This window comes from Pelobates fuscus, chromosome 6 (assembly GCF_036172605.1).
Source record: "Pelobates fuscus isolate aPelFus1 chromosome 6, aPelFus1.pri, whole genome shotgun sequence".
Lineage (NCBI taxonomy): Eukaryota > Metazoa > Chordata > Amphibia > Anura > Pelobatidae > Pelobates > Pelobates fuscus.
In genome coordinates, this window is record NC_086322.1 from 289,019,985 (window position 1) to 289,033,164 (window position 13,180).

Genomic DNA, 13,180 nt, shown 5'->3' on the forward strand with positions numbered 1-13,180 from the left:
TCATTTCCAGCTGCCATTTTTATCTGCCTGATGCTACTTAGCTATTTTGTATATGGATTTAGCTTACTGCTGGATATATAATGTAGGAACATTTCCGTTGACAGATTATTCATACGCTGGTATTATATTGTAGTAATGCTGCAATACATTCTCTACGCTAAGTAGTTGCGCATGCGCCGATGTTTCAGCCTTGACATGCGCACTGATTACGAGAGGGTTCTGTTTCTTGCGCATGCGCCGATGTTTCGACGCATGCGCACTGATGTCATCCCCTCCCCGCGAGATGGAGGGACTCCATTGGTCACTTCGGACCAATTATGGCTCTCAGTTGGTGGATGGGAGGCACATATATGAGGTATTTAATTAGTGAGGGGGGACCTTTTGATCTGGTTTATTTGGCCCTTGAGAAAGGCGGTTATACCGCCGAAACGCGCGTCGGGCTTTACAGATGGTGTCATCGCTGTTTTTTTATTATTCTAGCGAACTCATTTAGCATTCTTTATTATGCTACAATAAGACTCTGGTCGGCCAGTCTCTAAGGCAGGGGGGGCACTGGGCTATACATATAGGGTTGTTGGAAGTTTTTCTTCCTCCCTCTGTTTTTTCTACTATATGCTCTTCCCGTCCTTTCGATTTCTGTTACATATTTAGTAGCATAATATATGGTCTTTGCTGGTTTTCAGTGATTTGGTTCTTAGTGATTGTCTGCAAGGCTCATTATACATTGCAACATGTGTCTCCATTATTATTAACTCTGTTAGGAGCTGGATTGTTACATTCTTAGGGAATTGATACACGCTGCTACGGTTATATTCTTAGGGAATTGATACATGCTGCTACGGTCATATCCTTGCAGTAATCAGGAACCTATGTAATTACTTATGAGTTCCTAGTTTTCTTTATTTTATTTTTATTTTTACTTTATCTAGTATTTTCAATAAAGTTTATTCATTATTTTGGTTTAATTTTTAGACGCTCCTGTTGGGGTGGTTTTTGAGGGGGATCAGCCTGGTTGACTACGGGGTGATCTTGCCTCATTTTTTCTCTCTATTTGTGCTATATGCAGGGTTATGCCCTTTTTGCCACCCTTGTAACCCCTTTCTTCGTACTTCCTATTGGGATTCTCTCATAGGGAGTACTTGTTTCTATTTTAAAATATCCAACCTCGAACCTGGCACCATTTTGGCAACAATAATACATAATTTCACTTCTGATGAGCAGTGTATTAGAGTAAAATACTGTATACTTCTTGTGCTATGTCCGTCTCTTGTCTATTTTGAATTTGTTTGGGGCTAACAGATTGTCAAATAAGTAGTTGCCAGACTAGCTTACTTCAATTTTAATAATTTGGAAGACGTAGGAAAAAAAATCTGTTTTAGCTACCAATTTACTAATATACTTCTCTTTTCTTTTGATTGCGCTATATATGAGGCACCCTAGTGGCACATTTTGTGAATACAAGTGGATGATTGTTGGCTTAAATGTACAGTAGACCCCCCATGGATACCCCCATTATTTTCATTGAGTTTGAAATTGTATTTTTCTTCAGTTGATTATTCACAGTCAGAGTAGTATGACATCTTTTTTATTTTTATTTCTCTTTTGTGCCATCTGATACTATTTAGACTAAGCCAAGAGTTTTAATTTAACAACCATTGGTAAATAATAGTTACAAAATAAACTGTTGACCATTTTATGAGTAATATTTTTTTGTTGGGAACACTATATAGATTCAGACTAACAACAAACAATTTTCTTAAAGTTGTATATCTCCCCCCTATTCCTTACACGGGTTCTTGATTTGATAGATGATGTTTGATTTTGGGACTCCAGCAAAATCCAAACTACATCATTAGATGGAATTTGTTAAAAATGTGCCACTATGGTTTTAGCAACCTAACATGACTACCTAGTTTACTCCCTATTGACCAGCAAGTTGTGTCCATATGCATATTTCCCAACTGTACCTGGGTATACCGGTAAATGTCACCGATCAACATAGTTTGTTGATTGGGGACAATACATACACTGATGTTGCACATAGTAAGCTCAAGGGACGGAATCCATGGCATGGTCTGCACTCAGTGGGGTCGATGAGAGCATCTATCAGTCAGGCTGGTGTTCACACCCAACTGACGTGCCTTTTTCAAAGTGTAAAAGTGTGTGTCAATGAATGATGCATGGGTTGAGAGCTTGGCATCAATCATTCTACTTGGGTCCAAAGACAACACCAGACTGTCACGATTCCGGGAACCCAACACGCTAACAGACACACACACACACAGAAAAGGTGCCGTACCGGACCTTAGAGTGGCCGGGCTAAGCACACACAGAATAGTCAGGAGACAAGCCGAGTCAGGGGAACCAGAAAACAGGATAACGATAAACAAGCCGAGGTCAAAGGGTAGGAGAAAGTCGCAAAGTCAGTTTAACAAGCCAGAGAGTACGTAACCAGAAATCACAAGTTCAGAATCAATACCATACAGCAAAGACCACAACAGGGCAGGGAGGAACAGGAAAGGTGAGTATAAATACCCTAGGTTAAATTCTGATTGGATAACTTCCAATCAGAATTAACAATCACACGTGGGAGATATCTAAGCCTCCCACTGTGATTGTGGTACTGTTGCTTTAACGCCGGGTCACTCACGTGACCCCGGCGTTTGCATAAATCAACGACCTTCCAGCGTGCAGCGTTATACATGCTGCCGCTGGGAGGCGTGACGGATGCGAGCGGCGAGCGGCGGAGAGGAGACGCCGCTCGCCGACAGGTAGGAGGAGGGGAGACCGCGGGCGGCGATGGACTGAGGGTGAGTGCTGCGAGTTGCGAGCAGCCTCCCCTACTAGCCGCCCGCGGACCCCTGACATAACCCCCCCCTCGAGGACCGCCCAACGGGCAGGAAGCTGAAGGCTTCAAAGGAAACCGTGCATGAAAGGAGCGGACCAAAGAGGGCGCGTTCACGTCAGAGGCAGAAACCCAGGACCGCTCCTCAGGGCCGTATCCCTTCCAGTCAACCAGATACTGCAAGCGACCCCGAGAAAAACGAGAATCAAGCAGGGCAGCCACGTCGCACACGTCACTAGAGGCTGCGCGGAGGGAATCCGGACGCCTGAGAGGACCAGAGAAACGATTACAGAGCAGGGGCTTCAAAAGGGAGGTGTGAAAGGTGTTAGGAATACGCATGGAAGGAGGTAAGGCCAGGGAGTAGGACACAGGATTGACCCTACGCAATACCTTGTAGGGGCCAAGGAACCTGGGTGCGAATTTCATCGAGGGGACCCTGAGGCGGAGATTCTTAGAGGACAACCAAACCCTATCACCCGGAACATAAGAAAGAGCAGCACCTCTACGGCGATCAGCAAATCTCTTCTGAGCAACAGCCACTCGAGAAAGAGTAGCATGGACCTGAACCCACATCTTCCGTAAGGAGGTTAGGTGCTCGTCCAAAGCGGGTATTCCCTTGTCGGAGAATACGCCGGGAAGGACAGAGGGTTGGAACCCATAAGCAACCAAAAAAGGACTTAAGCCAGTGGACGAATGAGTCACAGTGTTTCTGGCGAATTCAGCCCAGGGAAGGAGGTGAGACCAGTTGTCCTGGTGTGCATTCGTGAAGCAGCGTAAATACAATTCCACAGATTGATTTGCCCGTTCGGCAGCTCCATTGGATTGTGGATGATAGGAGGAGGTAAATGACAAGGAAATCCCCATCTCAGCACAAAATCCCCTTCCAAAACCGAGAGACAAACTGAGGACCCCTGTCGGATACGATATCCTGTGGTATACCATGCAAGCGGAAAACCTCATTGGCAAACACCCGAGCCAACTGAACCGCAGAAGGTAGTTTTTTTGAGTGGAATAAAGTGTGCCATCTTAGAGAACCTATCAGTCACAGTCAAAATTACTGTCATTCGGGGGAGGGGCCTGGACATCATGGCGGCTGGACGTGCCTCGTGTGAGCTCCGAGCTCAAGCATCTTTCTAAGCTTGAAAAACCGCACACCAGCCAGCCAGGACCACCACAAAAGCCTGTAACCAGGACATACCTGCCTCAGGAGCCAGCCGAGGTGCCCCGGGTCTGCCGCCCGCGGGTACACGGAGCATCTGCCGAGGGTCCAGGGAGTGAGGCCTAGTAGTATCGCCGGACGGGTGAGGCGGCCGATCCCCCGCTCTGTGCGACCTAGTGCCCTCCCAAGCCTGTATTACTGCCCTGTTTCCCCCCCCTCGGGACCGGTGGGGGTTATCCCGGTCCACCCTAGCTTGTACGTGCTAACAAGCAAATTAACTCCACATCTATCCCTCACTGCATACCACTTGCTCCCAAGCTACTGCAACACTCCAAAATGGCGGATGAACGTCAAACTACCACTGAGGACCATGGCCCGCCTGGGCAAGCTCCGCAAAGCACCATCCCAGACATCTCACAGCGCCTGGATGACATCTTCCAAGCCTTTTGGCGCAAACTCCAAGACCGCATCACAGCCCATCTACCACGCACGCAAAAGAAGGGGCAGAGCGGACTCCATCGGGAGAAACAGCCGTCACAAGCCACCACCTTACCTGGGCCAAGAGCTCTCCGAGGCATAGCCTCCACTCGCCGACCAAATCGGCTGAAATGCCCCTACAAGAGGCGAACACCTATCGGACGCCACAGCAACCGCAAACAGGGGACAGATTTGACACCACAGGTCCTCCAGGTCAGTGGAACACGGGTGCTGGTTTCCCATACCACCCAGGGCTGGAGGGAATCCTGGATTTGCCGGTCGAATACAGTCGGCGGACAATCCCACAGCCCAATACCTACCCTGCAGCCCAATCTGGACTCCCACACAACCTTACAGTTTTTTCCCACGCTGGGCATAGGCTGAATGGGAACGTATACCCCCAGGACAGCGCAGAGATCCAAGCTCAGGGCACAAAACAGCCTCCCTACCTGCGACTTGCTACAACTGGAGACCACTTAAGATACCCTATATGCATGATCGTTTTGCTTGTTTTCTCTAATTTGCGCTTGACAACTGTATAACGATACCATAATGATCATAAAATGTTGTGTTACACATGTGGATGGCATTCCCTAATGGCCAGTAACTTACTCTCACACTCATATACCTGCATGCCTGGCAACCTCTTGGTATTTCCCACTCGTGTTATATATAGTAAAGTATGCCATATATTTAAGTTATACATACCATAACCACACATATAGGAGGGTCTCACAATTACCGCTTTAACCACAAGCCTGTACACATAGGACACGCATGTGTCACTTATGCCCTTACCATTTCGCGGGAAATTTGTGTAGTTCCCTCTTGCACCGTAACCTTAACAAGAGTATGCAGACGCAGCGACTTGGAACACAGTAATAACTCTCAAGATCAATCTCTTAAACAATCTGTTTTAATGTGATTTTGCTTGTTCCTGCATTAGATGTTGTGACACTGCAGGTGAATCTGTTCACCTACTCTAAGCCTGTATTATAAACCTGTTTTACAAGCCTGCTTTAGCTACAACGCGCTTTAGATTCGCTACAAGTTCACTTACCTAACCAAAAAAACAAAAAATGAGGCATTGTCACTCAGGAAATGTAGTTCTCTGAAAACGTTGATATACTAATCCTGTATTGTAAACTGTTTATTACATTTCCCTCCCTTTTTCTTTTTGTACCCAATCCTATATGCTTCAATAAAAGAAAGATTGACAAAAAAAAAAAAAAGAAACTAACAGGAAAAATATTAAACATCTGGATGACTGTGATTAAATAAAATCATATGGCACATGAAAAAAAAAAAAAAAAAAATTACTGTCATTCCATCGGATGAAGGAAGATCAACAATAAAGTCCATGGATAGGTGGGTCCATGGTTTCTTTGGTACGGACAGAGGCATCAGGAGACCCGGGGGTTTAACAGTAGGGGACTTACACTGTGCACAAACACGACAAGCCTGCACATAATCCACTACGTCTTGCTTAAGTGAAGGCCACCAGAATTGTTGAAGGAGACCCTTGTATGTTTTGGTAACCCCTGGGTGACCAGCCGTTTTGGCGGTGTGAAATAAAACTAACAATTTCTTTCTATCTCTTTCTTTCACGTATAATCTATCAACAGGTGTCTCAGAGGGTGCTTGGGTTTGGTATGCCTTGATACCATCCAGGAAAAGGGACGAAATAACGGGTAGCGGCTATTATCTTAGACGTGGGTACAATGGGTTCAGGAGCGGGGGCAATAGACTCCAAAGGTTCGTATTGTCGGGAGATAGCATCAGCCTTGACATTACGGTACCCAGGCCTATATGTGATAGTGAACTGAAAGCGTGAAAGAAATAAGGACCATCTGGCTTGACGAGAGGACAATCTTTTAGCATCAGCTATATAGGAGAGATTCTTATGATCAGTTATAAACAGGATTTCGTGTCTGGCTCCTTCTAATAAGTATCTCCACTCTTTAAAAGCCATCACAATAGCTAATAGTTCCCTGTTCCCGACGTCATAATTTTTCTCCGAATCAGATAATTTTTTAGAAAAGTAACAACAGGGATGGAGGGGTTCGTTATAGGATAGTCTTTGTGATAATACAGCTCCCACACCTGATTCTGAAGCGTCTACTTCCATTACAAAGGGTAGGGAAGGATCGGGATGGTGTAGCACAGGGGCAGTGGCAAATGCCTTTTTGAGAGTCTCAAAGGCTTTAATGGCTTCAGGAGTCCAAACCCTGGGGTGCAAACCCTTTTTAGTCAGTTTAGTGATAGGGGAAATGACTGATGAAAAGTTTTTAATAAACCTGCGATAATAATTGGCAAAGCCTATAAATCGCTGTATTGCTTTAAGGCCTTGAGGAAGAGGCCAAGACAACATGGCTTCTAATTTTGAAGGATCCATGCTGAACCCCTGTTCAGAAATGATGTACCCTAGGAATAGACACGAGTGTTCGGGTTGCGGCGGGAGCCACGGGGTCAATCGATGCTTTAAGAAAGGAAAGAGTAGCACAGGGGGAGGTACATCAGGATCAGCTACTACAGCGACTACCGCTGGGGCGGTCCCCAGTGAAAGTCGGCGCGATGTTGCCATGGCTAAGGCAATACGATAGTCAGCACGATGCAGAGTTTTTGTGGAAAGGTTTCACGGAGGGCTTCAGGATCCCCTTCAAAGCTAAAGGTCCGAGTGGGGTAAGCGCAAATCTTAAGTCAGTGCAGGAACACCCGGGGGCGGTGGGGGAAAAGTTGTTGAAGGAAGTCTCCTTGGGGAGGATGGCGGGACCGTTTGCGGCCCCGCCATTGGCGGATCTGCGGATATCCCCTTTGGGTGTGGTTCCCAAGAAGGAACCGGGTAAATTCCGTATGATTCATCATTTGTCGCACCCAAAAGGGGGTTCGGTAAATGATGACATTGACGAGGACCTGTGCTCGGTCTCCTATACATCATTCGACAAAGCCGTCGAGCTGGTTCGGAGAGCAGGTCGGGGGGCGTTAATGGCGAAGGTGGATGTAGAGGCAGCGTTTCGGCTTCTCCCCATTCATCCGGATTGTCATCACCTCTTAGGTTGTCATTTCGAGGGCGGGTTCTTTGTAGATTTGTGCTTGCCTATGGGTTGCTCTGTGTCATGTGCCTATTTCGAGAAGTTTAGCACGTTCTTGGAATGGGTGGTGCGCAAAGAGTCGGCGGGGGGATCAGTGGTGCATTATCTAGATGATTTTTTGTGTGTCGGCCCTCGAAATTCGGGTAGGTGCGGTCAGCTGTTGGGGATTCTGCAGTGGGTGGCGCATTCATTCGGGGTGCCTTTAGCTGCGGATAAGACGGTGGGCCCCACTACGTGCATTTGTTTTTTGGGTCTGGAAATTGACTCGTGTGCTGGGGAGTGTAGGTTGCCGGTAGATAAGCTGCAGACTTTGCGACACGTGGTAGGCACGGCCAAAGGGGCAAGGAAGGTTACGTTGCGGGGCCTGCAATCACTTCTAGGGAGCCTTAACTTTGCATGCAGGGTCATTCCTATGGGGAGGATATTCTGTAGACGGTTAGCTCAGGCAACAAGCGGGGCGCGGCGGCCGTCTCACTATATTAGGGTGTCTGCCGACATGAGGGAGGACCTAGAGGTGTGGGATCATTTTTTGAGCAACTTTAATGGGACGGTGTTTTTTAGAGAGCTGTCTGTGTCGTCTGAGGCTATAGGGTTGTTTACAGACGCGTCGGGCAGTATTGGTTTTGGTGCTTATTTGGCAGGGGAATGGTGCGCGGAGGGGTGGCCGGAAGTGTGGTTGTCATCCCCGCTTATCAGAAACCTGGCGTTTCTGGAACTGTTTCCCGTGGTGGTCGCGGTATCGCTCTGGGGAGGGGAACTGGCCAACAAAAGGGTCACTTTTCATTCAGACAACATGTCAGTAGTGCAGGCGATTAATAGCCTGTCTGCTAGCTCGCCACCGGTGGTGCGTTTGTTGCGGCGGTTGGTTTTGCTTTGTATGTCATCTAACATTGTGTTCAAGGCTAGGCACATTCCAGGGTGTAAGAATGTGGTGGCTGACGCTCTATCTCGTTTGCAGTGGGAACGTTTTTGGGAAGCGGCTCCTGGTGCAACGAAGGTGGGGCGGGCGTGCCCAGTCGAAATGTGGCAACTCGGGATGGCCTGCTTGGGGAGTGCATAAGGAAGTCGCTGGCGCCAAGCACCTGGTCGGCGTATGTTAAGGTCTGGAAGGTATGGGAGGAGACGGTGAATCAGGTAGGGGGGAGCTTTCCGTGGAGCGGAGACTGGATGTTCTGTTGTGGATTCTTTGCCAGTTATTCGTTAAACAGGCCTCTCCGGCCATGGTCGACAGACACATGTCGGCCCTGGCGTTTTTATTTAAGTTTAATGGGTGGGAAGATGTTACTAAACATTTCTTGGTTCGGCAGGCTATCAAGGGCTTCAGGAGAGGGAAGAAAACGGCTGACTCGAGGCGGCCGGTGTCTTTCGGGATACTTCAAGGGTTGGTGAAGCTGCTGCCCTCGATATGCCGCTCGCCATTTGAGGTTGAATTATTCGCAGGTGCATTTGTGTGGGCCTTTTTTGGGGCTTTTCGGGTCAGTGAACTGGTGAGTGGGAACAAGGCGGGGGTTGGGGGTCTGCAACAAGAAGATGTGGTGATCTATGCTGACAGGGTGAGTATCAGACTGTGCAGGTCAAAAACGGACGTTTTTGGAAAAGGCTGCACGGTGGTCTTGTATGGGTTGCCAGGGTCCAAGGTGTGCCCGGTGCTACGGGGAGCAAGTTATTTGGCGCTCCGACCAGAGGGTAAGGGCTGTTTTTTCATACACGCTGACGGGTCGGCGTTGTCAAGTTTCCAGTTTACCAGGGTCTTCCGGATAGGTCTGGGGAGGATGGGCCTGGAGCCCATGCAGTTCGGTACTCATTCGTTACGTATTGGGGCCGCAACGGAGGCGGCGAGGTTAGGCTTGGGTGACGATAGGATTAAAAGGATTGGTAGATGGGAATCCTTGCGTTTCCGATCGTATGTGAGACCCGACAGGTTGGTGTAAAATAAAACTTAAAAAAAAAAAAAGTGAAAGTTAAATAAACTGAGTGGTGAGGGTGTTGGTAACGGGACTGTGAGTTGGAGGACGAGGTACTAACTTTTGTTTCGTTTCAGGTTGGAAAGTGTGGGTGATCGGCCATTCGTTTGTGTATTGGGCAGAGAAGAGAGCTGCAGCTAGAAGAAGCGGAACACAGCTGGGCTTACCTCGGGAGCGGGTTGCGATCTCATGGTTTGGTTTTAGGGGATTTAACTGGCAAGGTTTGAGCAGTGTTTTGTTCAGGAAATTGTATGGGGGGGCGAAGCCTGATGTGGTAGTGTTGCATGGCGGGGGGGGGAACGATTTAGGGCTCGTCCCTCAGAGGGAGTTAGTGAGGCGGATGAAGAGGGACGTGGATCGGCTGGTGGGGCTGGTCCCTGGCGTAGTAGTGGTATGGTCAGAGATGGTTCCCCGATTTGCGTGGAGGCACGCTAGGGACCTGGCTGCGGTGGCCCGATGCAGGGGCAAGGTGAATAGGGCTATGTCAGCATTTATTAGGCGTTTGGGAGGTGTAGTTGTCCGACACAAGGAGTTGGAGGCCATGTTGCCCGGTTATTTCAGGAGGGACGGGGTTCATTTGTCAGACGAAGGGATTGACATACTGAACCTGGGCTTTCAAGAAGGTATTGATAGGGCCCTGTTTTTGTGTAGTGGGGGTCGCGCATGTCCTTAAGGGGTCAAGGCATGTGCTATGGCGGAACAGGGCATGGTAAAGTCGGAAGTTGGCTGGAATTGGAAGTGGATAGGCCAAGGCCTAGGCCGGAGTAGGCCAGGTGGATAAGAGTGTTGGTAGGTTCAAGCTCTTCGGTGGCTACGAACCTAGGGGGTAGGGGTGTCTGGGTACACCCCTACAGTAACGTTTGATTGGGGCCTCTTTGGTAGGCCGTGTGTTATAAGTTAAATGTTATTGAAATGTTATTTATTGTTTAAGTGCTAGGGTCATTGTCAGGGGTATTGTATGGGGGGATAGTAACGAAATGTCAGAAATGACAATGACCCTAAATTTGTTAATTTGTTTAAGATTTAATAAAAGCTGTGGACGTTATACTCCAACAGAATAACTGGTGTCCGAGTCTTATTAAAGGTAATTTAAACGAACACCTGCCGAATAACGACAGTGCCTATGTCAAGTGTTGCTGACATCATCCAAGAGCAGTGCGAGTTTAAACTCATGTATTTATACCTGATTTTGTATTACACAACCGTATTACAGTGCTCACCCCAAGGTTGATTGGTTTGTAAGGTTTAAAAAGAACACCCATTTCTGTCTCATTAGAGGTTTTGTCTTGAAGCTGAAAACAAAGACTTGAATTCATAGGATAGGAGTTTGCCTTGATGTCAGATAAGCATATATTTGACTGGGCATTGTGTTGTGCTAAAATACTCTGTTATTTAAAAGTATGTTGGGGTTTTGGATAGTTGGCAGTAACCATTTCTTATTTTGTTCAGTCGCATTCTACACCAAAGTTGGTCATCGTCCAGCCTTCCTGACCTTTGGTCTGAGAATCCATTTGAGTTTTTACTACCAGATTTTCTTCCTTGGAGTTGTTATCCTGGTACTTAAGTTTTTTTTTAAATAATGTTTCTGTAAGGCAATGTATCTATCTGCATATCTATACACAGATTTATATATGAAACCCCTGCTTCTATGCACTTGGAAACTGTAAGGACAAACAGAAAAAAACCCATACAAAACAGTTGGGTTAAATAACGTAAAGATGGATTAACTCTAAAGAAAAGTTAGTGTTTATGTTAGAAGGCAGCACCCAGGAGCCATGCCTTCAGTTCCTTTTGAAATGATTCCCCGTTGTTCTGATGTCTCAGAAGATGACATTTCGGAGGTGTGCAATCTGCATAAATAGGGATCAGTCTCCTCTTTCCGCATCCTTAATGAGACAATCCATACACCTAAAGCAGTTTAGCTTACTGAAGTGCTTCATGTGTGAAGAGTGTGTTATCTTTTTTGAAAAACTACAGAATTCAATAGAAATTGGCACTTTTATAAATTAATCTTGTTAACCCACCTTACTGTTAATTGACTGTCGCTTCCTGTTTGCTTAGCTAAACTCAAGAGGCAGCAACTGCCCAGAGCACCTGCCTTGCAAAGACTTCTCATTGAGCTGCATGTGGGAGCTCTGTGATTGGACAGCCACTGAAAGCCTGGGCGGGATTAGAATGGGAGGGCTTTGAAAGAGTGCAGACAAGAGAACTGCAGCTATTGCTAGTTGTTTTTAGATATACTCTCAATGAAAAAAATGCATAATTAAATGCATGCATGTTTTATTGGGGGTATATCTTCTAAATTGTTCATATACACACTCACTCACACACACACACATATATATATATATATATAAAGCAATAAAGGGAGCACACTAGGTCTTCATTCAAGTGAAACAAAAGTATTTACTGCATTCCAAAAGAATACATAAACTGTGGTTAACAGAAATCAACGTTTCGACCCTCCTGGGTCTTTATCAAGATCACAGTGACATATGTGAAATACTATCAATATATGCATAAATGTACAGTGTGCTTGCCAATAAGATGATCGGACAGCCGGCAGACTGAAGAACCCGGAAGTGAGAGACACCACGTGGGATCGTGCGTGTGACGTATCACGTGAGTAATGTGGTTGCTAAGCAACTACACGAAAAAAGTGTAAACATAACCCGGTTACGAAGAAACCAAAAGATCAGTCACTGCGCATGCCTGGGAAAATGTATAGAGGAAAGGACATAACCACTACGACCCGAACTCAGCATAGACGTGCAGAATCTAAAAGTGTGTGATAAAACAAACGTGCAAAAAGTATCTGAGTGAAAAAACAGTGATAAAAATGGACAGAAAGCATCTATGCAGAGTGGTATCTAGCAGTGAAAAATAAAATAAGTTATAGAGACATTATGTACTGTACAATACTTATTATTATGCTATGGCCAAAAACACCAAAAGCATACACAAAATACAATTGAGTACTTAGAGTCTAACATATTTAAACATAAAGATAAGGGCATGTAATGTTATCAATAAATAGACAAAATGTTTTCACATTTATCTGCTCAATGTAATCTAATATCTGTTTTCTATTTTAGAAACTGGACCCAAATATCATTTGGAACGGAGTCAATTATATAGTGGGACTTAGTATCCATAAGATATTTACGAAGGGATAAAAGTATATATAAGAATAAATCTTGCCATAGCAAGAAAATAGCATTAAACGGTCCAGGTCTAAATGCCTAGAAAAAATGTGTAAAAAGAAAAAAATAAAGAATAAAGAATGTACACCTTTTTTACACTATATATATATATATATATATATATATATATTTTTTTTTTTTTTTATTGGTACTTTACATTGCTTGACCTTGTTGAATGTACTGAAATACACCAGCTTAACATCCAAAAAAGTGCTAGGTGAAAGCAATCAAATAAAATGAAGATACAATTTAGCTTATAAAGTAACAGTTTCCCAGGGTGGCCTTCCCAGATGGAGACCACATGAAACAAAGCCGAAAAAGTAGAAAACAGAGTGATACAGCTGTATAAACTAAAAGTATAAAATAAAAAATACATAATGTGATACTGTGTAACATAAAAGATATGCACGGTCTTCATTTAGTAATTAATTTATTACTAT